This window comes from Pongo pygmaeus, chromosome 19 (assembly GCF_028885625.2).
Source record: "Pongo pygmaeus isolate AG05252 chromosome 19, NHGRI_mPonPyg2-v2.0_pri, whole genome shotgun sequence".
Lineage (NCBI taxonomy): Eukaryota > Metazoa > Chordata > Mammalia > Primates > Hominidae > Pongo > Pongo pygmaeus.
The window spans coordinates 75,727,930-75,752,651 of record NC_072392.2 but is presented as its reverse complement, the minus strand read 5'-3'; the positions used below and the strand labels follow the sequence as shown (position 1 = coordinate 75,752,651).

At 47.8% G+C, this 24,722-nt stretch overlaps 3 pseudogenes; all 3 read right to left on the bottom strand.

Moving 5' to 3' along the window:
• Window positions 1–7,727: 7,727 nt before the first annotated feature.
• On the bottom strand, window positions 7,728–8,371 carry LOC129017604 (high mobility group protein B3-like; annotated as a pseudogene).
• Window positions 8,372–8,383: 12 nt separating this feature from the next.
• LOC129017603 (ATP synthase subunit g, mitochondrial-like) lies at window positions 8,384–8,693 on the bottom strand (annotated as a pseudogene).
• A 12,727-nt stretch (window positions 8,694–21,420) lies between these two features.
• On the bottom strand, window positions 21,421–21,904 carry LOC129017287 (large ribosomal subunit protein P1-like; annotated as a pseudogene).
• Window positions 21,905–24,722: the final 2,818 nt, after the last annotated feature.

The following is a 24,722-nucleotide window of genomic DNA, read 5'->3' as shown; positions in this document are numbered from 1 at the left end:
TTACAGGCGTAAGCCACCGCACCCGGCCTCTGAGACTTTTTATGCAGCCTTGGAATCCTGGGCTCAAGCGATCCTTCCACCTCAGCCTCCTGAGTAGCTGGGACCACAGGCACATGCCACCATGCCAGCTAATTTTTTTTTTTTTGAGACAGAGTCTCTTTCTGTTGCCCAGGCTGGAGTGCAGTGGCATGATTTTGGCTCACTGCAACCTCCGCTTCCCGGGTTCAAGTGATTCTCTTGCCTTGGCCTCTTGAGTAGCTGGGATTACAGGCATGAGCCACCACGCCCGGCTAACTTTTGTATTTTTAGTAGAGACGGGGTTTCACCATGTTGGCCCGGCTGGTCTTGAACTCCTGACCTCAGGTGATCCACCCGCCTCGGCCTCCCAAAGTGCCAGGATTACAGGTGTGAGCCACCATGCCCGACCTTTACAGTGACTTTTCTACATTCCACCAGGCTGGCTGTTCCCTCAGGAATAATCTCCTGTGTCTCTGAATCATATATACCCAACTGTGACTAGAATAGTGAACTGTGAGTCCTGCATCAACCCAAACATGCTCTTTCACTCTGCATACTGCCCCTAAATTAGTCACTCTCAGAATCCATTTTAGTAAATGTTCCTCAGGAAGCTGATGATACTGATCTACGAACTGGAACAATTCCTCCACACTCTACTGTCTGGTTTCGATAATTACTTGGTTCCTTCACATTGACTACCTTCTTGGTAACCACAGGTCTCAGAGGTACTTTCTGTTGTCCCTGCATAATTTCCTCCTTTGTGGGTGACTCTGAGGCTAGTGGCCTGAGCTCAGCCAGACCCACATCTGTGCTTGGTCCAGCCTCAATTCCTAACCCAGCACCCTCTTTTACTTTCATTTTAGCCATTATAGATAACAATAATCAGGGGACTGAATATTTCACATTTTTCTTATTAGTTTGCATTTCCTTATGCATTCAATGAACAAATTCCTGGGAGCTGGATCCATCTCTAAATTCCACTGGTAAGTTTTACCTTTAGTAACTGATCTCAACAGAGTTGTGGCTTCACACCGTGGTGACCACGTGGTCACCCAGGAATTGATGACCTCTTCCTCCACCCTTTTATCCTTTTTCTTCCCAAACCACATGTTTATGTGAGTCAGGGCCATTCCTGCAAATCCCACTTCACTGACACCAATTGTTTAGAGAAAACTCTCTAACCATTTCCTCTACTCTCATGCCACAGCAATCATCCACACAGAAAATTTCTGTGGGCTTTTGTTCCCTACCCAGCAGTGGACACCAGCTGGGTGTCCTTTAATTCAGTTCCAACACCATCTACCCAGAGATAGTGTCAGACCTCATAGGTTGAGGGCTTAGTCTGCAAGACTGCCTCCCTGCCCCTTACCAGTCCCAAGTCTGGGCCTCCAGAACTTCTGACCAGCAGGCTTCAAGTTGGGGTTCTCATGACCCCCTCTTTGGGTCCAATTGATTTGTGGGAGCAGCTCACAGAACTCGGGGAAACACTGACAATTACTGGTTTATCAGAAACCATATTGCAGGCCTAGTGTTGTGGCTCATGCCTATAATCCCAGCACTTTGGGAGGCCAAGGCAAGTGCATCGCTTGAGGTCAGGACTTCGAGACCAGCCTGGCCAACATGGTGAAACCGTCTCTACTAAAAAAAAAAAAAAAAAAAAATTAGCCAGGCGTGGTTGGTGGGTGCCTGTAATCCCAGCTACAAGGGAGGCTAAGGCAATGAGAATCGCTTGAACCCTGGAGGTGGAGGTTGCAGTGGGCCGAGATGGCGCCACTGCACTCCAGCCTGGGTGAAAGAGCAAGATTCCATCTGAAAAAAAAAAAAAAAAAAAAAGCCAGCATATTGCAAAGGATACAGATGAAGAGACACGGAGGGTAAAGTATGAGGGTAGGGGTGTGGAGCTTCCATGCCCTCTCTGGGTGCTCCACTCTCCAGGAACCTCCAGGTGTTCAGGCATCTGGAAGCTCACTGAACCCTGTCTTCTTGGGTTTTCATGGAAGCTTTATGGGAGGGTCTTAAGGCCCACGGTCAGAAAAGCCTAGGAAGGTTAGAGTGAAAGGAGGGCAGAAGAAGGTCAGATACTGCCCCTGAGGTCTAACACACCCAATATTATAACAAAACACTAACAAGGACTATGAGAGTCATGAGCCAGGAGCTGTGGAAAACCAATATGTATCATAACACCATACCATCTTAAAAAAAAAAAAAAGAGAGACAGGAGTCTGGCTATGTTGCCCAGGCTCATCTCGGACTCCTGGGCTCCCTGGGCACAGTGGAACAGCCTGTAATCCCAGCACTTTGGGAGGCCGAGGCGGGAGAAACATTTGAGGCCAGGAGTTTGAGACCAGCCTGGGCAGTATAGTGAGGCCTCATCTCTGCAAAAAAAAATTTTTTTAATTAGCCAAGTGTGGTGGTGGTGGTACCTGTAGCCCCACCCAGCTCCTTGGGAGGCAGAGGTTGCAGTGAGCAGAGATCCCGCTGCCACTGCACTCCAGCCTGGGCAAGAGCAAGACGCCTTGTCTCAAAAAAACAAAAACAAAAACTCCTGGGGTCAAGCGATCCTCCCTCCTCCGCCGCCCAAAGTGCTGGGGTTACAGGCGTGAGTCCCTGCGCCCGGTCCATACCATCTTTTCCTTTATGTTTTGCACGTTTTATACTTTGTTAGAGAAAACATCCCCTATCCCAGTGTCATACAGCTACCTTTCCGTTTTCTTCCCGAAGCTCTGTAAGAGCGTCGCTTGCTCCCTGTAGGTCTCTAGTTCATCTGGAATTTATTTGGAGGCCTGCAGTCAGATAGGATCTACTTTATCTTTTCCATATGGATGGCCAATTGTCTCCAAACCAATTACTGAAGAGGCGGTGCAGCCTCCCCCACCCCCTGGGGCGTTCCAAGTCTTCGCTGGGAAGACCGCTCAGTCTGTCTGTCCGTCTGTCCCTGCCTGGCGGGCTTTCTCTGGGAACCGCTGCAGACGCGCTGGCGAAAGCACCACCGCCAAAAGTCATGCTCAGACGAGAGATTTTGTTTCCTTCTCTCTCTCTCTCTCTCTTTTTTTTTAAAGAACTCGGCCGCTTTCCAGTCCCCAGAATCCTCTGGGCTTCTTGAGAAGTCTGGCTCGCCCCACGCCCGCCCTCTACCCGGCCTTGGCTCAGTTTCCCTCCCCGCACCCCGCAGAGCCTCCTAGCTTCCTCCAGCTCCGGCCAGGAGGAGCTCCAGCGTCCCCCAGGAGGACCCAGTAGTCTCGCCCTCTCAGGGAAGGGTTCATTGCTCCCTCTGAAGTTGAAGGGTGGGGTCGGAGCTCCTTCGTTAGCCTTGAGGCTCCCTTCCCCCAACAGAACCGCTCCTTAGGGGCTGGCTGTTTTCAGAAGCTTTGCCAGGACTGTCTCCCAGTCGGCCCAGGTGAAGCACATGGCTTCAAGAGATGAGAATAAACTGGCCCCCGGCCACGTGAGTCTGGTAGAGCTTTTACATAGTAAGCTAAAGCCAGGCGCGGTGGCGCCATCTGTAGTCCCAGGTACTTGGGAGGCCCAGGAGAGAGGATTGGTTGAGCAGAGGAGTTTGAGCCCAGTCTGGGCAACATAGCGAGACCCCCATCTCTAAAAATAATAATAATAATAATTAGCAGGGTGTGGTGGCTTACGCCTGTAATCCCAGCACTTTGGGAGGCCGAGGCGGGCGGATCACTTGAGGTCGGGAGTTCGAGACCAGCCTGGCTAAAATGGTGAAACCCTGTCTCTACTAAAAATACAAAAATGAGCCGGGTGGTGGCACATGCCTGTAGTTACAGCTATTTGGGAGGCTGAGTCAGGAGAATCGCTTGAACCTGGGAGGCAGAGGTTATAGTGAGCCGAGATCTCGCCACTGCACTCCAACCTGAGCGACAGAGTAAGACTCTGTCTCAAAAAAATAAAATAGGCCAGGCGCGGTGGCTCACGCCTGTTATCCCAGCACTTTCGGAGGCCAAGCTGGATGGATCATCTGAGGTCAGGAGTTCGAGACCAGCCTGGCCAATGTTATGAAACCCCATCTCTACTAAAAATACAAAAATTAGCTGGACATGGTGATGGTCGCCTGTAATCCCAGCTACTTGGGAGGATGAGACAGGAGAATCGCTTGAACCCGGGAGGCAAAGGTTGCAGTGAGCCAAGACCGTGCCATTGCAGTCCAGCCTGGGCAACAAGAGCGAAACTCCGTCTCAAAAAATAAATTAATTAAATTAAATAAAGCAATAATAACAATGATAATTAGTTCATAAACACTCGGGAAACCGGGGAATTAAGTTTCTCCTTTTCTTGTGATTCGTAACAGTGCCTTACTCAAACATATAGTCTCCCAGAAGTTGAAGGATGAGTTTAAGTCTCCCAAAAGTTGGAAAACTTTCTTCAAATCCCAGGCTGTAGGCGAGCAGGTTAGAAAATGTGAATTTGGCCGGGTGCGGTGGCTCATGCACTTTGGGAGGCCGAGGCCCGTGGATCACCTGAGTTGGGAGTTCGAGACCAGCCTGACCAACATGGAGAAATCCTGTCTCTACTAAAAATACAAAAAATTAGCTGGGCATGGTGGCACATGCCTGTAATCCCAGCTACTCGGGAGGCTGAGGAAGGAGAATCACTTGAACCTGGGAGGTGGAGGTTGCGGTGAGCTGAGATCGTGCCATTGCGCTCTAGCCTGGGCAACAAGAGTGAAACTCCGTCTCAAATTAAAAAAAAAGAAAACGTGACTCTGAGTTGGAGGAGTTGCACGGCACAGTTCCTCTCAGAAGCCATCTCTAACACACAGGAGGCTCCTCTCTTCCTGGTCTTGTAGAAATGGGTTGGAAATTGAAATGCACTCGCAGAACTGACCGTAGCTCTCCCAGTCATTAGCAGGGTATGCTTTCCAATCAATATGGGTTAAATGAGATGATGCATGGGCACCTAGCACAGTGACTGACTCATAGTAAGCACTTAACAAATATTAGCCACTGTTATTATTATCACTAGATGCAATCGGAACTGAAGTATATAGCTTGGCTGCTGCTGCAGATGAAAGATTTTTTTTTTTTTTTTTTTGAGACAAGGTCTTGCTCTGTCACCCAGGGCGGAGTGCACTGGCACAATCATGGCTCACTGCAGCCTTGACCTCCTGGGTCCTGGGCTCAATTGATCCTCCCACCTCAACCTCCTGAGAAGCTGGGACTACAGACACATACCACCATATTGGCTAATTTTTGTTTGTTTCTTTGTTTTTGAGACAGAGTCTCACTCTGTCGCCCAGGCTGGAGTGCGGTGGCACGATCTCGGCTCACTGCAACGCCCCCGTCTCAGGTTCAAGCAATTTTCCCACCTCAGCCTCTCAAGTAGCTGGGATTACAGGTGGCAGCCACCATGCCCGGCTAATTTTGTATTTTTAGTAGAGACGAAGTTTCATCATGCTGGCCAGGCTGGTCTCGAACTCCTGACCTCAGGTGATCCTCCTGCCTTGGCCTCCCAAAGTGCTGGGATTACAGGCATGAGCCACCTCACCCGGCTTTTTTTTTTTTTTTTTGTAGAGACGGGAGTTGCCCAGGCTGGTCTTGAACACCCAAGTGCTTATGATCCCACAGATTCAGTTTAAGATAGAACTTTCATGAGGTTGAGCAGAAAGCCCAGGGTCATGGTCCTTCTCATAGGTTTCACATCCAGGGCCTCAAGGTCATGTACCCGTGGCTTGATTGTTGAAGGTTGACTTTAATTGGCTTGGCTGCAAGTTCTCTGGTCCTGGTTGTGATAATGCAGTGGGATGTGCTGTTCCTTAGTCTGAGGCCTTGGTTGGCCTCTGATAATAAACGTAGCATTTGTAAACTAACAAGTTTGTTAAATGTCCAGAGCCTTTCTTGGACATCCCAGGTGGAATAAAACATGTTTTGGGATGCACTTTCATTTCTGACCTTTCCTGAATGCCCAGCCTGTGGTATGTCAGGAGCACAGGTATCTTGTCAAGGTGAGGAGGTAGAGGTGTGAGGTGGCCGAATGAGGCTGTGGCAGGGACTGGGAAGAAGAGCAGCTAATTAGAGCTGCTTCTAGTCATAAGACTGGAATCTTATGACCCCGGGGAGTTTAACTTTTGAAATAAAGAAAAGGGGGCCGGGCGCAATGGCTCACGTCTGTAATCCCAGCACTTTGGGAGGCCAAGGCGGGCAGATTGCCTGAGGTCAGGAGTTCGAGACCAGTCTGGCCAACATGGTGAAACCCCGTCTCTACTAAAAATACAAAAAAAAAAAAAAAAAAAAAAATTAGCCAGACATGGTGGCATGCGCCTGTAATCCCAGCTACTCAGGAGGCTGAGGCAGGGGAATTGCTTGAACCAGGGAGGTGGAGGTTGCAGTGAGCCGAGATTGTGCCACTACACTCCAGCCTGGGCACAGAGCAAGACTCCGTCTCAAAAACAGAACAAAATAAAAAAGAAAAGGAAAAATTAAAACAATGAAGGCAAAGAGCCGACCCTCTTTATGTGAAGGGAGTTGTACTAAATTCATATTTTACATATTTTAGTTGTGAAATAGAACAAAATGGGCTGTTTCTGTAGTTGTGTTTTTTTTTTTTTTTTTTGGAGACGGAGTCTCGCTCTGTCGCCCCAGGCTAGAGTGCAGTGGCGCGATCTCGGCTCACTGCAAGCTCCGCCTCCCAGGTTCACACCATTCTCCTGCCTCAGCCTCCGGAGTAGCTGTGAGTACAGCCGCTGCCACCGCGCCTGGCTAATTTTTTGTATTTTTAGTAGAGACGGGGTTTCACCATGGTAGCCAGGATGGTGTCGATCTCCTGACCTTGTGATCCGCCTGTCTCGGCCTCCCAAAGTGCTGGGATTACAGGCGTGAGCCACCGCGCCCGGCCCTATTTCTGTATTGTTTTCTCAAGGAATAGGAAAAAGAAAATAAGCCTAAAAGTAATCCTGTTTGTAGATCATTTGATTATTCTTTTTTTATTATGCATCTATACTAGGCTGGAACACTGGTATTTTTTTCTTGATAGTTTTTTTTTTTTTTTTTGAGACGGAGTCTTTATCGCTCAGGCTGGAGTGCAGTGGCGCGATATCGGCTCACTGCAAACTCCGCCCCCCGGGTTCACGCCATTCTCCTGCCTCAGCCTCCCAAGTAGCTGGAACTACAGGCGCCCGCCACCACGCCCGGCTAATTTTTTGTATTTTTAGTAGAGACGGGGTTTCACCGTGTTAGCCAGGATGGTCTCGATCTCCTGACCTTGTGATCCGCCCGCCTCAGCCTTCCAAAGTGCTGGGATTACAGGTGTGAGCCACCACGCCCGGCCCCTTTTCTTTATAGATTTATTTGCCATATATTTTTTTTTCTTTCCAACTCTTATTCTAGGTTCAGTGGGTACATGTGCAAGTTTGCACACTGTTTTGTTTTGAGATGGAGTTTCGCTCTTGTTGCCCAGGCTGGAGTGCAATGGCACGATCTCGGTTCACTGCAACCTCCGCCTCCCGGGTTCAAGCGATTCTTCTGCCTCAGCCTCCCGAGTAGCTGAGACTACGGGAATGCGCCACCACGCCCGGTTAATTTTGTATTTCTAGTAGAGACAGGGTTTCTCTATGTTGGCCATGCTGGTCTCAAACTCCTGACCTCAGGTAATCCACCTGCCTCGGCCTCCCAAAGTGTTGGGATTACAGGTGTGAGCCACCATGTCTAGCCTTGCACACTATTTTAAGCTCAGAAAATAGAGATAGCAAACCAAAGTCATATGGTTTTGTGAAGGAGATAGACATAGCAAAAAGTTAGCACCGAGTGTAGAATACAGAACTCTTCGTCTTCGTCTTCCTCTTCCACCTTTTTCTGGGCAACTTTAGCAGGACTCTTTGCGCCATCAGACTTTCCTTTCAACTTATAGACAGCAACATCCTTCTCATACTTTTCCTTCAGCTTTGCTGCCTGAGTGATATAAGGCTGCTTTTCACTGTCATTTAAGTTCTTCCACATCTCACCCAGCTTTTTTGCCACGTCTCTAATAGAGATGCCGGGGTTTGTGGATTTGATCTTGGGGCGGAATTCTGAACAAACAGGAAGAATCCAGACGGTGGCCTTTTGCGGGCATTAGGTTCCTTCTTCTTCTTGCCTCCCTTAGCTGGTCCATAATCCGTAATTTCCTGATCATAGTGCACTTTATCCGCCTTTCCCAGTTCGTTGAATTTAGATTTCTCTTTCTCGGACATTGTCTTCCACCTCTCAGAGCACTTTTTGGAAAATTCTGCAAAATTGATGGGGACTTTTGGGTTTTTCTTCTTATGTTCTTCTCTGCACGTCTGCACAAAGAAGGCATAAGCAGACATCTTGCCCTTTGGTTTCTTGGGGTCACCTTTAGCCATCCTGACTGTATTGTTCGCTAGTCTTGTTCTTCAAATATTATAGCCAGTCATGTCACACTTGCCTGTGATCCCTCCGACACAAAACCACATTCACACCTCAGTGGCCACCAAATCATTCAGCACCACTTCCTTAACTGTGAGCGGTTTGAAGCTACCAGTTTGAGCACTAGTGACTTATTTTTTTCCCCCAGGCTTTGGATAGCTCTAGGGATCTCAACAGGGGTGGAGGAACCAGCTCAACTTTGGCATAGTACCAAAATGTGGCCAATTGAGGTTTCGCATAAGTCACAGCAGCATTGTTCACTAGCGACAGAGTCACCTCTGTGAGGTTACAGACAAATTAGGCCGTGGTTCTAGGATGGAAAGTCTGTCACCCCAAACAGGCAGCTGAACATCCAAAAGATTGGTTTTATAGACAGAAAAGGACTGAGGAAAGCAGAAACAGAGAACAAAAAGTGGATTGGTTGTTTCAAAGTGATTTCCTTACAGGATTGAAACAGAGGGGGCCTCATTATCACGGCAACAGGTAAACTGAGCTCTTTAGATTGGGTGCTGTGAATCTCGTGGTGTGTTTTTTTTTTAATTATTTAATTTAATTTTTTTTTTTTTTTTTTTTTTTTTTTTTGAGACAGAGTCTCACTCTACCACCCAGGCTGGAGTGCTATGGCATGATCTTGCCTCATTGCAAACTCCGCCTCCAAGGTTCAAGCGATTCTCCTGCCTCAGCCTCCCGAGTAGCTGGGATTACCAGCGCGCACCACCATGCCCAGGTAATTTTTGTATTTTTAGTAAAGACCGGGTTTCACCATGTTGGCCAGGCTGGTCTCAAACTCCTGACCTCAAGTGATCCTCCTGCCTTAGCCCTCAAAGTGCTGGGATTACAGGCATGAGCCACTGTGCCTGGCCGTTTTTTCTTTCTTCTTTTTTTTTTTTTTGAGATGAAGTTTCACTCTTGTTGCCCAGGCTGACACAGTGCAGTGGTGCGATCTCGGCTCACTGCAACCTCTGCCTCCTGGGTTCAAGCGATTCTCCTGCCTCAGCCTCCCAAGTAGCTAGGATTACAGGCATGCGCCACCACACCCAGCCTAAAGTACCTTTTTCTGTCTCCATATGACTCCATTTCCCTGCAGCCTCAGATGCCAACTCGTTTCCTCTTTGGAGCTTTCTGCCGCCTAGGCTCTTGCAGTATTCTTCTCTATGGCTATGTCTTTAGCTGCAAATAAAAAAAAAAAAAAGAATCCAAGTCAAGTAGCTTGAACCATAGGAAAAATATACCTCACATTTGAAGAGCTTCAGGGCTGATTAATTTGAAGGCTCTGCAGTGTCATCAGGGACTTGGGTGCCTTCCACCTTTTTTTTTTTTTTTTTGAGACAGGATCTCACTCTATCACCCAGGCTGGAGTACAGTGGCATGATTTTGGCCCACCACAGCCTCAACTTCTGGGCTCAAATGATCCTCTGGCCTCAGCCTCCCAAGTAGCTGGGAGTACAGGCATGCGCCACCATGCCCAGCTAATTTTTTTGTTTTTTTCTGGTAGAGACAGGGTTTCTCCATGTCACCCAGGCTAGTCTTGAACTCCTGGGATCAAGCAGTCTGCCTGCCTTGGCCTCCCAAAGTGCTGGGATTACATGCATGAGCTGCTGCTCCCAGCTACCATCCACCATTCTGATCTACCACCCTGAAGACGATGGCTTGTCCTAAAGGTGCCCTCTGCACTGTTCGAGGATGACTGCAGCAGTGTGTGATGATTAATTGGGTGTATTACTTGACTGGGCTAAGGGATGCCCAGATAACTGGTAAAACATTATTTCTGGCTGTGTCTGTGAGGATGTTTCTGGAAGGGATTCTCGTTTGAGCTGATGAACTGAGTGAAGCAGATGGCTCTCCCAGTGTGGGTGGGCATCACCCAATTCATTAAAGGCCTGAATAGAACAAAAGGATCCAGCAAGGGTGAACTCCCTCCCTCTGCTTGTGCTGAGGCACCCATTTCCTCCTACCCTCAGACTTGGGCTTCCAGACTCAGAGTGGGACCCACATCATTGGCCCTCGGCTGATTACCTGGCGTTTGGACTCAGGCAGAATTACACACTGGCTTTCCAGATTCTCCAGCTTGCAGAGAGCATATCATGGGGCTTCCTGGCCTCCATAACCACATGAGCCAATTCCTATAAATCTCCTCATATATAAATATCTATCTATATATCTATATCTAGAACCTACTGGTTCTGTTTCTCTGGAAAACCCTAATACAAGTCATTCCAATGCTATATCACAACATGAAAAAATGCAGCTAGAGAATGTGTCTTTTCCCATACGTCTCTTTATTTTTAACCAATGAGGAGACCTTCCCCAGAAGCCCCCAGAAGTCTTTATCCTCACATCTCACTGGCCTGTATTGCATTATATGCCCCTTCCTAGATCAGTCCCTGACAGGGAAATTGTGATAACAATGATTGGCTTGGATTAATCAGGACTCATTGCTGAACCACTTGGAGGAAGGGTGGAATGCAAAACGAAATCGAGGCTTTGTCCCAAATGAAGGGGTAGGCAATGAAGCCATACTGACACACGCCAGTTTTCCTTCTGCTTTTTTTGCTTGCTCCTTCACTTTTCTTTGCCACTCACTATCAGGTTCTAGTCTAGTCCTCTTCCAATCTAGGATGTTCCCACACCACATATTTTCCCTGGAAGATCCCATCCATGCTGTTAAATACAATTTACAGGAGGCCATTGCTTTAGACTAGCCTCCTGTCCTAGGCCCTAGGGATCCAGACCAAACCAGAATGGAGTCACTCATGCTAGATGTTACATAATCAAACTGAGCTCTAAACACGCCTATTAAAAAAAAAAAAAGAAAAGAAAAGCCAGGCATGGTGGCTCACACCTGTAATTCCAGCACTTTGGGAGGCTGAAGTGGGTGGATAACCTGAGATCAGAAGTTCGAGACCAGCCTAAACAACATGGAGAAACCCCCATCTCTACTAAAAATACAAAATTAGCCAGGCGTGGTGGCGCATGCCTGTAGTCCCAGTTACTCAGGAGGCTGAGGCAGGAGAATCGCTTGAACCCGGGAGACGGAAGTTGTGTGAGGTAAGCTGAGATTGTGCCATTGCACTCCAACCTGAGCAACAGGAGCAAAACTCTGTCTCAAAAAAAAAGAAAAGAAAATGTGCTTTATTTTTTATTTATTTATTATTATTTTTTTGAGACGGAGTCTTGTTCTGTCACCCGGGCTGGAGTGCAGTGGCGCGATCTAGGCTCACTGCAAGCTCAGCCTCCTGGGTTCACGCCATTCTCCTGCCTCAGCCTCCCCAGTAGCTGGGACTACAGGCACCCGCCACCAAGCCTGGCTAAAGTTTTGTATTTTTTAGTAGAGACAGGGTTTCACCATGTTAGCCAGGATGGTCTCAATCTCCTGACCTCGTGATCCACCCACCTCGGCCTCCCAAAGTGCTGGGATTACAGGCGTGAGGCACCACACCCGGCCAGAAAATGTGCTTTAAATTCAAGAGCCCAGGCACGGTGGCTCGTGCCTGTAATCCCAGCCAGCACTTTGGGAGGCCTAAGTGGATGGACTATTTGAGGTCAGGAGTTTGAGACCAGCCTGGCCAACATGGTGAAACCCCGTCTCTACTAAAAATACAAAAATTAGCCAGGCATGGTGGTGCGCGCCTGTAATCCCAGCTACTTGAAGGCTGAGGAAGGAGAATTGCTTGAGGCTGGGAGGCAGAGGTTGCAGTGAGCTGAGTGAATGGCACTTGCACTCCAGCCTGGGCAACAGAGTGAGACTCTGTCTCAAGAAAATAAAATAAAATAAAAAAATTCAAGGGATCATTGGAACCTTTGGAAAGACTAGTGGCCCTGGGCCATGGAGTAAAAACTAGACTGCAAAAGGTTACCTATCCTTTTTGTATTTTTGAATTTTTAATTTAATTTTGCTAATCTCTGTATCATTCCAATTTTAGTATATGTGCTGCCGAAACAATCACTGCTTATCCTTATACACAGTTCACACAAATGGATGTTTGAGAAATCATAAAATTGAGATGTGTGGAAGATAAGAAAGTGGTCAGTGAGTATACACTTTTTTTTTGGAAGGTTCAGGGTCTCGCTCTGTTGCCCAGGCTGAAGTACAGTGATATAATCACCATGCATTGGAGCCTCAACCTCTCAGGCGCAAGCAATCCTCCACCTCAGCCTACCGAGTAGCTGGAACTACAGGCACATGCTGCCATGCTCGGCTAGTGAAAAAAAGTTTTTTGATGCAGATATTGCAAAATATTGCTTATAATTATCAATATTTTAAAAATACAGAAATTGCTGGGTGTGATGGCTCACACCTGTAATCCCAGCATCTTGGGAGGCCAAGGTGAGAGGATCAATTGAGCCCAGGAGTTTGAGACCGGCCTGGGCAACATGCAGACCCCCTCTCTCTACAAAAAATAAAAATAAAAATAAAAATTAGCCAGGCATGGTGGCACATGCCTATAGTTCCAGCACTTTGAGAGGCTAAGGCAGGAGGATTTCTTGAGCCCAGGAGTTTGAAGTTACAGTGAGCTGTGATGGTGCCATTGCACTCTAGCCTGGGCAACAGAGTGAGACCTTGTCTGTAAAAAAAAAAATTAAATACAGAAGTTATTAGGCCCACTTCAAGATCTCGTTATTGAATGCATTAATAAAGGACACAAAATAAAAGAAAATGTATAACTTGTCAAAAATTATTCAGGCAACTTAAAAATATTGTAACCACATATTGCATGTAATTGGTTCCTGTGCTAATTCTATGTGTATCATTTTATGTATTCAAAAAACACCGGGGTGGTGGCCCATGCCTATAATCCCAGCGCTTTGGGAGGCTGAGGCAGGCGGATCACCTCAGGTCAGGTGTTTCGAGACCAGCCTGGCCAACATGGTATTTTTGTACTAAAAATACAAAAAAAATTAGCTGGGCGGGGTGGTGGGCATCTGTAATCCCAGCTACTTGGGAGGTGGAGGCAGGAGGATTGCTTGAACCGGGAAGGCAGAGGTTGTGCCACTGCACTCCAGCCTGGGTGACAGAGCGAGACTCCGCCTCAAAAAACAAAAAAAAACAAAACAAAAAAACCCCCACCAGACTGCCAAAGGAATCCACAGTTAAAAAAGGTTAGGAACCGTTGCTCCAAGAGAAGAGAGAAAGGGAGACTTGTAGTATCTGGGGAACCTGGCTTTTTAGGAGAGAGGAGAGGCTAACATGTTAAAATACTGAAAGGGCAGAGAGGGGATTTTGAGAGCCAAGGTCCCTGAGGAGGCTGAACTACTGGGATGTAGGGCTCAGGTGGAGGGATTAACTACAGGAAGGAAACCTTTCCCACAATAAAAGGGAGGAAAGGATAAGAGTGGATAAAAATAAATGTTTCAGTGGGGTGGGAGTGGGGGGGCAGGAAGTTGAGGGGGCTTCTGCCTGATGGCTTCTATTTTCACCTACAAGTAGGAGTGAAGTTATCTGTCGAGAGTTACAATGAGAAGGGAGGAGGATAAAGGTAGGAAACAGAAAGGGCTGACAAGGACAGCCCAGAAGAACTCCCAGCCCAGGAGTGGAGGGGGTGGGGCGGCCAGAGACCACCGGGTTGTCATGGCAACCATCTGCTTGGGTGTGCACTGCCTCCATCAGTGTTCAGCTGCCAAGTGTGGGATAAGAGGGCAGAAAGTCAGCTGGAGCCCAGGCTGGGGTTCTCCCAGGAGGATGAGGGGAGGATCAGGGGAATGGAGGAAGCATGGATCAGCATATCCAGGCTGCAGGAAGAAGAATGTGAAGCTAGAATGGGGCTGATAGCTGAGGAGGGCAAATAAACACGGGGAAGAAGAATGAGACCAAGGGAATGAGAAAGTGGAGATGCAGGAAGGGATGAACCACGGATGAGCCACTGAAGTTTTTTTTTTTAAAGACGGAATCTTGCTCTGTTGCCCAGGCTGGAGTGCAATGGCATGATCTCAGCTCACTGCAACCTCCGCCTCTTGGGTTCTAGCAATTCTCCTGCCTCAGCCTCCAGAGTAGCTGGGACTACAGGCATGCGCCATCACACCTGGCTAATTTTTGTATTTTTAGTAGAGATGGGGTTTCACCATGTTGGCCAGGCTGGTCTCGAACTCCTGACCTCAAGTGATCTGCCCACGTTGGCCTCCCAAAGTGCTGGGATTACAGCCACCACGCCCGGCCAGAGCCAGTGAAGTCTAAGGTTAAGGAATAGTTCATGGACGGCAAGTGCTGGGCTCTGGCCACTGTGTGGGCAAGTGAAATAGAGAAGAGGTAAAGGGTGTTGGTAAAGGGGAACTGCCAGTCCAGCCAGGACCATCCAGATGGACATATTAGGTTGATGCAAAAGTAATTGTGCTTTTTGCCATTAAAGGTAATGGCAGCCAGGTGCGGCGGCTCACGTCTATATTCCCAGCACTTTGGGAGGCCAAGATGGGCGGATCCCCTGAGGTCAGGGGTTTGAAACCAGCCTGGCCAACAAACATGGTGAAACCTGTCTCTACTAAAAATACAAAAATTAGCCAGATGTGGCGGTGGGCACCTATAATTCCAGCTACTCAGGAGGCTTAGGCAGGAGAATCACCTGAACCTGGGAGGCAGAGGTTGCAGTGAGCCAAGATGGAGCCATAGCGCTCTAGCCTAGGTAGCAGAGTGAGACTGTCTCAAAAAATAAATAAATAAAAAATTAAAAAATAGGCCGGGTGCGGTGGCTCACGCCTGTAATCCCAGCGTGATCCCAGGTGGATCATGAGGTCAGGCACTGGAGACCAGCCTGGCCAACATAGTGAAACCCTGTCTCTACTAAAAATACAAAAAATTAGCCGGGCGTGGTAGCAGGTGCCTGTAATCCCAGCTACTCGGGAGGCTGAGGCGGGAGAATTGCTTGAACCTAGGAGGCAGAGGTTGCAGTGAACTGAGATTGCGCCACTGCACTCTAGCCCAGGCAACAGTGTGAGACTCCGTCTCAAAAAATAAATAAATAAAATAAAATAAAGGTAATGGCAAAAACTGCAACTACTTTTGCACCAACGTAATGAAAGTCACCTGGGATGAGAGTGAGACCCCCCCCCCCGCAATGTGGAAAGGAAGGTCTTCTGGGAATATGGAGGAGTGATTTTGAAGTCGTTAGATCATTGGAACAATAGTAGATAGAGGCCAGGTGCAGTGGCTCATGGCTGTAATCCCAGCACTTTGGAAGGCTGAGGCAGGAGGATCACTTGAGGTCAGGGGTTCGAGACCAGCCTAACCAACATAACGAAATCCTGTTTCTACTAAAAATACAAAAATCAGACGGATGTGGTGGCATACACCTGTAATCCCAGCTACTTGGGAGGCTGAGGCAGGAGAATTGCTTGAACCTGGGAGGTGGAGGTTGCAGTGAGCCAAGATTGCACCATTGCACTTCAGCCTGGCAACAGAGAAAGAAAGTTAAAAAAAAAACAAGAAACAGAAAAACCTTTATAAAAGAGGCTACGGCCTGGGCAACACAATGAAACCCCTGTCTCTTAAAAAAACCTAAAAATTAGATGAGCATGGTGTTGTGTGCCTGTACTTCTAGCTACTCCAAAGGCTGAGGTGGGAGGATTGCTTGAGCCCACAAGTTTGAGACTGCAGTGAACTATGATCACACTATTGCACTCCAGCCTGGGTGACAGAAAAAAAAAAAAAAGTATGGTGGTTTCCAGCCCAGGAAGGTGGTCCCCTCCCATACCCCACCCCAACCAGAAGGTATTTGCAAACCCACAGAGGCCTTTGGTTTTATCACAATGCTGTGGGTGGGTGATACCGGCATTTGGTATCTAGCGATTAGAGAGGCTAAACACTCTGCGATGCACAGGAGAGCTCCACACACTGATGAATTGTCCTATGCAAAATGCCAGTCATGCATCTCATACATTTTATGGATAAGCAGACTGAGGCTCACAGAGCTGAGGTATGTGCCTACTTTTGGGAGCTTCTGTAGCATTGAAATTATATTAAGATTTTTTTTTAAGAGATAGGGTCACTGCAGTGAGATGAGATCACGCCACCACACTGCAGCCTGGGCAACAGAGCAAGACCTTGTCTTGGGCATGGTGGCTCACACCCCTAATCCCAGCACTTTGGGAGGCCGAAGTGGGAGGATCGCTTGAGGCCAGGAGGTCGAGGCTGCAGTCTTTGCACCACTGCACACCAGCCTGGGTGACAAAACAAGACTCTGTTTCAAAGAGAGAGAGACAGAGAGAGACAGAGAGAGAGGGGGTCTCACTCTGTTGCCCAGGCTGGCCTCCAAGTCTTGGACTCACACAAGCTTCCTGCCTCAGTCTTCCAAGTAGCTGGGACTACAAATGCATACTACTATGCATGGCTTAAGATTTTGTGTCTATATCTGAGGTCCCTGTGGCAGAGTGTCAAGCAGCAAGTCTCACCCTTTTGCCCTAGTTACCGCCCAGTGATTGGTCTGTGTTTGCCACAGTTCAGGCCAATGAGATGTAAGCAGAAGTCATGGAGCAGGGCTCCTGGGTACACTTTCTCAAAAGGGCAAGTGAAGCTGGATGCTCCTTCCCCATTGGCTCTGCTCCTTCCTTCCTTCCTTCCTTCCTTCCTTCCTCCCTCCCTCCCTTCCTTCCTTCCTCCCTCCCTCCCTTCCTTCTTCCTCTCTCTTCCTCTCTTTCCCTCCCTCCCTCCTTCCTTTTTTTTTTTTTTTTTTTTTAACGGGGTCTCACTCCGTCACCCAGGCTGGAGTGCAGTGGCATGATCTCGGCTCATTGCAGCCTCAACCTCCTGGGCTCAGGTGATCCTCCCACCTCAGCCTCCCAAGTAGCTGGGACTACAGGTGCATGCCTCCCAGCTAATTTTTGTGTTTTTTTCTGTACAGACCGGGTTTCACCACATTGCCCAGGGTGGTCTCGAACTCCTGAGTTCAAGTAATTATCCCGCCTCCGTCTCCCAAACTGCTGGGATTCCAGGTGTGAGCCACCATGCCCAGTCTCTGCTCCCTTCTTTCTGCTCGGAACTTGGTTCCACAGTCATCTTGTGCCTATGAACACAAAAGCCACATGTTAGTGATGGTGGAGCAGAAAGAAAGAAAGACCACGTGTTCCTGCTGACTTTCTAAGAAGCGCCCCAGACCTGGACTGCCCACCTCTGGATTTAACAAATGAGAAAAACAAACTATTATTTGTTTAAGCTACTGTTAATTGGTTGTTCTGTTGAATGCATTTCTACCTGATAGAGTCATAGGGCCAGTTAGTAACCCAGGTTCTGACTCTCACAATCTAATATGCTTTCCTTGGCAGCAGTGGATCTCCAAGTGTGGTCCCCGGACAGGCAACATCAGTATCACGGAGAAACTTGTCAGAAATGCAGAATATCATATGCCACCCCAGACCTTCTAAGTCAGAAACCCTGGGGGTGGGCCCAACGATCTGGTTTAACAAGCCCTCCCAGTGATTCTCATGCACCGAAAGTGTGAGAACCACCGTTCTGTAGCCATGCTCTTCACTGTGTGGTTCTGGACAACGTGGGAGCTTGCTTAAAAATACCACTTCAGCCGGTTGCAGTGACTCACACCTGTAATCCCAGCACTTTGGGAGGCTGAGGTGAGCGGATCGCTTGAGCCCAGGAGTTTGAGACCAGCCTGGGCAATATGGGGAGACCCCCATCTCTACCAAAAAAAAAAAAAAAATCAGCCAGGTGTGTTGGTGCACGTCGGTAGTCCCAGCTACTCAGAGGCTGAGGTGGAAGGACCCCTTGAACCTAGGAGGCAGAGACTGCAGTGAGCCATGATAGCGTCCCTGCACTCTAGCCTGGGGGACAGAGCCAGACCCTGTCTCAAAAAAAGGAAAAGCAAGGCCAGGTGCAGTGGCTCAAGCCTGTAATCCCAGCACTTTGGGAGGCCAAGTCTGATCGCTTGAGCCCAGGAGTTCAAGACCAGCCTGGGCAACATGGAGAAACCCTACAAAAAATATAAAAATACAAAAAATGCAAAAATTAGCTGGATATGGTGGCGCACACCTGTGGTCCCAGCTACTGGGGAGGCTGAGGTGGGAGGATCACTTGAGCCCGGGAGGCAGAGATTGTGGTGAGCCAAGATCGAGCCACTGTACCCCAGCCTGGGTGACAGAGATCCTGTCTCTATTTTTAATAAAAGGAAAAGAAAAACATACCATCTCACGTCCCACTACATGCAGACCTACTGAATCTAAATCTACATTTTTAGGAGGTTCCTGGGTTGTTTGTACACATATTCAAGTTTAAGAAGCACTGCTCTACAATATGCTTAATTGAGTCTTTTTCTTTCTTTTATTGAAGAGCACTGAAAAGATACATAACTGATCAGATTGAAGTTACATGTTCAGGATTCAGCTATGCCTCCCGGGTTCAAGCGATTCTCCTGCTTCAGCCTCCCAAGTAGCTGGGATTACAGGTGCGCACCACCACACCCAGCTAATTTTTGTATTTTAGTAGAGATGAAGTTTCACCATGTTGGCCAGGCTGGTCTCAAACTCCTGACCTCAGGTGATCCGCCGACCTTGGCCTCCCAAAGTGCTGGGACTACAGCCATGAACTACCACGCCTGGCCTACAGTTGCTTTTAAATGGAAAACTTATTCCAAACATAAATTTGAGGCTGGGCGAGGTGACTCACACCTGTAATCCCAGCACTTTAGGAGGCCGAGGTGGGAAGATTACTTGTTCAAGTAGTTCGAGACCAGCCTGGCCAACGTGGTGAAATCCTGTCTCTATTAAAAATACAAAAATTAGCTGGGGATAGTGGTGTATACCTCTAATCCTAGGGAGGCTGAGGCATGAGAATTATGTGATCCTGGGAGGTAGAGGTTGCAGTGGGCCAAGATTGCACCACTGCGCTCCAGCCTGGACGACAGAGTGAGACTCTGTCTAAAAAAAAAGAAAGAAAGACAGAAAAGTGCCAGACTGGGCACTCCAGCCTGGGCAACATAGCAAGACCCCATCCAACTTTTTCTTTTTTTTTTTTTTTTTTTTTTGAGACGGAGTATTTCTCTGTCACCCAGGCTGGAGTGCAGTGGCACAATCTCGGCTCACTGCAAGCTCCGCCTTCCGGGTTCACGCCATTCCCCTGCCTCAGCCTCCCGAGTAGCTGGGACTACAGGCGCCCGACCCTGCGCCCAGCTAATTTTTTGTATTTTTAGTAGAGACGGGGTTTCACCGTGTTAGCCAGGATGGTCTCGATCTCCTGACCTCGTGATCCGCTCGCCTCAGCCTCCCAAAGTGCTGGGATTACAGGTGTGAGCCACCGCGCCCGACCCTAACTTTTTTGAAGTATTTAACTTACAGAAATGTAGCTATTATAAGAATAGGGGTATTTCTGTCATTTTTTTTTCTAAGATGGAATCTTGCTCTGTCACCAGGCTGGAGTGCAGTGGCACGATCTCAGCTCACTGCAACCTCCGCCTCCTGGGTTCAAGCGTTTCTCCTACCTTAGCCTCCCAAGTAGCTGGGACTACAGGCACCCACCACCATGCCCAGCTAATTTTTGTATTTTTAGTAGAGATGGGGTTCCACCATGTTGGCCAGGATGGTCTTGATTTCTTGACCTTGTGATCTCCCTGCCTCAGCCTCCCAAAGTGCTGGGATTACAGGCGTAAGCCACTGCGCCTGGCCATTTCTGTCATTTTCATTACCTTTTGTGCAACATGGAGGTTCTGTCTGTTTGTCTTGTTGCTCCAGTGCATCGTGATGTTGATTTATTAGAGGTACAGTGACACATGCTAGACCTAGGCAGGACCTGGAGCTCATTTCTTAAGTAGGCTTCCCAGGCTTTCCTGCACAGGGTTCACATAGAAAATGAAGATGTTATCCAACACCCCAAGAAAAGGGAAGGGAAGAAGCAGCTTGCTGCAGGATGGGCTGCCTGCAGGCTCCATCCAAAGCTGAAGGGTCCCGATCCAGCATACCTATGGCCCATTATAGGCACACAAGTCTATTTTAACTCACCGTATCGTGAATGAGGAAACTCAGACCCTTTTCTTTTTCAAAAATGTATTTGAATCATTTACAAATAACAGTATTAGTATTATGTGCATGGTCTGTATTTTCCTTTTATTAGGAAAATTACATATATATATTTTTTCCTTCTTAAACATGATTTCTGTTTAACCAATGATATATTTATGTTGGGCCTTTTGTCAGAGATCCTAAGATCCTGCTGTTGGGCTGGCGCAGTGGCTTACGCCTATAATCCCAGCATTTTGGGAGGCTGAGGTGGTCAGATCACTTGAGTACAGGAGTTCGAAACTAACCTGGGCAACGGTGAAATCCCATTTCTACATAAAGTACAAAAATTAGCCGGGCATGGTGTCATGTGCCTGTAGTCTTAGCTACCCGGGAGGCTGAAGTGGGTGGATTGCTTGGACTCAGGAGGCATAGGTTGCAGTGAGCTAAGATCTTGCCGCTGCACTCCTGCCTGGGTGACAGAGCGAGACCCTGTCTCAAAAAAAAAAAAAAAGAAAAGAAAAGATCCTGCTGTTCCAGCCATTTGTGCTTCTATGCGTTCACAAATACTTTTTTTTTTCTTCTTTTGAGATGGAGTTTTGCTCTTGTCACCCAGGCTGGAGTGCAATGGCATGATCTCGGCTCATTGCAGCCTCCACCTCCTGGGTTCAAGCAATTCTCCTGCCCCAGCCTCCTGAGTAACTGAGATTACAGGCGCCTACAACAACGCCCGGCTAATTTTTGTTTTTTTAGTAGAGATGGGGGTTTCACCATGTTGGCCAGGCTGGTCTCGAACTCCTGACCTCAGGTGGTCCACCCGCCTCAGGCTCCCAAAGTGCTGGGATTACAGGCTTGAGACACCGTGCCTGACCAAAACTTAAAATACTTTTAAAAAATGTAATAGAGTCGGGGTCTTGATACGTTGCCCAGGCTGGTCTTAAACGCCTAGCCTCAAGCGATCCTCCCATGTTGGCCTCCCAAAGTGCTGGGATTACAGGCATGAGCCACTGTCCCCAGCCTGAAATATTTTCTAATATGGTAAAATATATTTCTTACATAAAGTTTTAATATGTTATTATATTTTGTAAATTGATTTTTTTTTTAAAGTTCAGCTTTTTATTGAACACGTTATAAAAGAGGTTTAGTCAAAAAGACCAAAGCCCATGACATCATCAGACTCCTCGGATTCTTCTTTCTTTGCTTCCACTTTCTTCTCCTCAGCTGGAGCAGCAGCAGTGGAGGGGGCAGGACCTCCTGCTGGTGCAGCACGAGCTGCTGGAGCAGGTCCATCAGCCCCTACACTGCAGATGAGGCTCCCAATGTTGACATTGGCCAGGGCCTTTGCAAACAAGCCAGGCCAAAAAGGTTCAACATTTACTGAGGGCATTGATCTTATCCTCCGTGACTGTCACCTCATTGTCGTGCAGAATGAGGGCCGAGTAGATGCACCCGAGCTCGGAGACAGAGGCCATGGCGCGGGCAAGTGTAGGGCTGGTGCTGCTGGACGCGGTGCTAGTTGCCGGATGAAGTGAGGGCCTCACCCCAACGCGGCCTTAGCTTCCTCGGAAGGACCGAGCACCTTGGCGGCATCTGAGGAAAAGGTAAATTGATTTTTTTAAGTATCTGGGATTAAGTTATTATTCCTTTATTCCTACATCTTCCATTATTTATTTTATTATTATTATTTTTTGAGATGGAGTCTTGCTCTTGTCGCCCAGGCTGGAGTGCAATGGTGCAATCTCAGCTCACTGCAACCTCCGCCTCCCAGGTTCAAGCGATTCTCCTGCCTCAGCCTCCAGAGTAGGTGGGATTACAGGCACCTGCCATCACACCCAGATAATTTTTGTATTTTTAGTAGAGACGGGGTTTTGCCATGTTGGCCAAGCTGGTCTTGAACTCCTGACCTCAGGTGATCCGCCCATCTCGGCCTCCCAAAGTGCTGAGATTACAGGCGTGAGCCACTATGCTCGGCCTGCTTCCATTATTTTTATATGTATGTTGAGAATTTTAGTCCATTTTGATTTAATTGATATTTATTACTTATTTATTTATTTTTGTAGAAACAGAGACTCTGTTGCCCAGACTGGAGTGTAGTGGCATGATCATAGCTCACTGCAACCTTGAACTCCTGGGGCTGAAGCAGTTCTCTTGCCTCAGCCTCCTAGTAGTAGGCAGGACTACAGGTTAGTAACACAGTGCTAGGCAAATTTTTAAATTAAAAACTATTTAGGATGTTGTTATTAAGCATTAACATTTGACATGATTTTAGTTTCCTACTATCATTTGGTTTGTTAAATCAACACTGTAGGCCGGGTGTGGTGGCTCACGCCTGTAATCCCAGCCCTTTGGGAGGCCAAGGCAGGTGGATCATGAGGTCAGTAGATCGAGACCATCCTGGCTAACACCGTGAAACCCCGTCTCTACTAAAAATACAAAAATTAGCCAGGCGTGGTGGTGGGCACCTGTAGTCCCAGCTAATCGAGAGGCTGAGGCAGGAGAATGGCGTGAACCGGGGAGGCAGAGTTTGCAGTGAGCAGAGATGGCGCCACTGCACTCCAGCCTGGGCGACAGAGCGAGACTGCCTCAAAAAAAAAAAAATCAACACTGTAAAGTTCTCAGAATAGTAATTTCACAGTCTAGTTGAAGACAGGAGGCTGGGCACAGTGGCATATGTGTATAATTCCAGGACTTTGGGAGGCCAAGGTGGCAGGATCCCTTGGGGCCAGGAGTTTGAAACCAGCCTGGGCAACGTAGGAAGACCCTGTCTCTACCAAAAAAAAAAAAAAAAAGCCCAAAAAAAACACGCATGGTGGCCCCTGCCTGTAGTTCCAAATATTTCCAGGAGTTCGAGGCTGCAGTGGGCTATGATCAGGCCACTGCACTCTAGCCTGGGTGACAGAGTGAGACCCAATCTCTAAAAAGAAATGGAAAAAAAAGAGAGAGAAGATATAGCCTTTTAAGGATATTTTAAGTCCTTAACACTTTGCACTAATGAAAAGTGTTTCGTTTGCTAGTTTTGGAGCTCTTGTTTTCTGAGCCCTGGCTGGCCTGCCCCTCTGGCTTCTTTTTTTCCTTTTTTAAGACGGGGTCTCACTCTGTCACCCAGACTGGAGTGCAGTGGCGCGATCTTGGCTCACTGCAACCTCGGCTTCCCAGATTCAAGTGATTCTCCTGCCTCAGCCTCCCGAGTAGCTGGGATTACAGGCGACTGCCACCATGACCGGCTGATTTTTGTTTTTTTAGTAGAGACAGGGTTTTGCCAAGTTGGCCAGGCTGGTCTCGAACACCTGGCCTCAAGTGATCCGCCCACCTCAGCCTCCCAAAGTGCTGGGATTACAGGCATGGGCCACCACGCCTGGACCCCTCTGGCTTCTTACCTCTCCCGACTTCGGTGATTGTCCCTAGGGCCCAGCAGGTCTCAGACAGTCCCTGGCTGTCTGGGCCAGTCCGTGACTATTCTGAGAACTCTTCCCTTGCTTGCTTCAAGCCCAACTGTAAGTTAGCAATAGAAACAAGTCTGCCAGTGAGTTTTCTAGATAGACCAAACAGGTTGAAGCAGTGCTCGCTGGTTGAATCACTCTGTGCTCAAATAAGGAGCTGATAAACCAAGGAAACAAACTTGTGTGCACTTCCCTGCTTCCCTCTGCCGTAGTTCCTCCCCATCTCAGGAGTGATATATGGCTGTTAATCACATGTTGAAGCATAGTCATTCCTAAGCTGTTCTCATGTGTTTGAATCAAAGTGATTTTAATCTTATCTTTCCTAATCTGAATTGACCTCTGTGTAGCACTGTTTCTCCTTCATGGCCTATCTAGAAGCTACTGAGGATACAGAAAAAGAAAATGTATACTCTGGTACCTTTGTTAATGTAGAGATGTCTTTCTACTTTTATTATTGAAAGGAAGAAATAAAACTGTTATTTACAGAAGACATAATTGTACATAGAAAATCCTAAGGAATGTACCAAAAAAACAAAGCTATAGAACTAATAAGGGAGTTTAGAAAGGTTATGGGATACATAGTCCATATAAATAAGTCAGTTGCATTTTTTTTTTTTTTTTAGACAGAGTCTCGCTCTGTCACCCAGGCTGGAGTGCAGTGGCGCGATCTCCACTCACTGCAACCTCTGTCTCCTGGGTTCAAGTGATTCTCCTGCCTCAGCCTCCCAAGTAGCTGGGACTACAGGCACCCGCCACCACGCCCAGCTAATTTTTTGTATTTTTAGTAGAGACGGGGTTTCACGGTGTTAGCCAGGATGGTCTTGATCTCCTGACTCGTGATCCGCCTGCCTCGGCCTCCCAAAGTGCTGGGATTACAGGCATGAGCCACCGCACCTGGCCATCAGTTACATTTTTTAATTAAAAATTGTTTATTTTTCAAAAAAACTTATAAAGTACATAT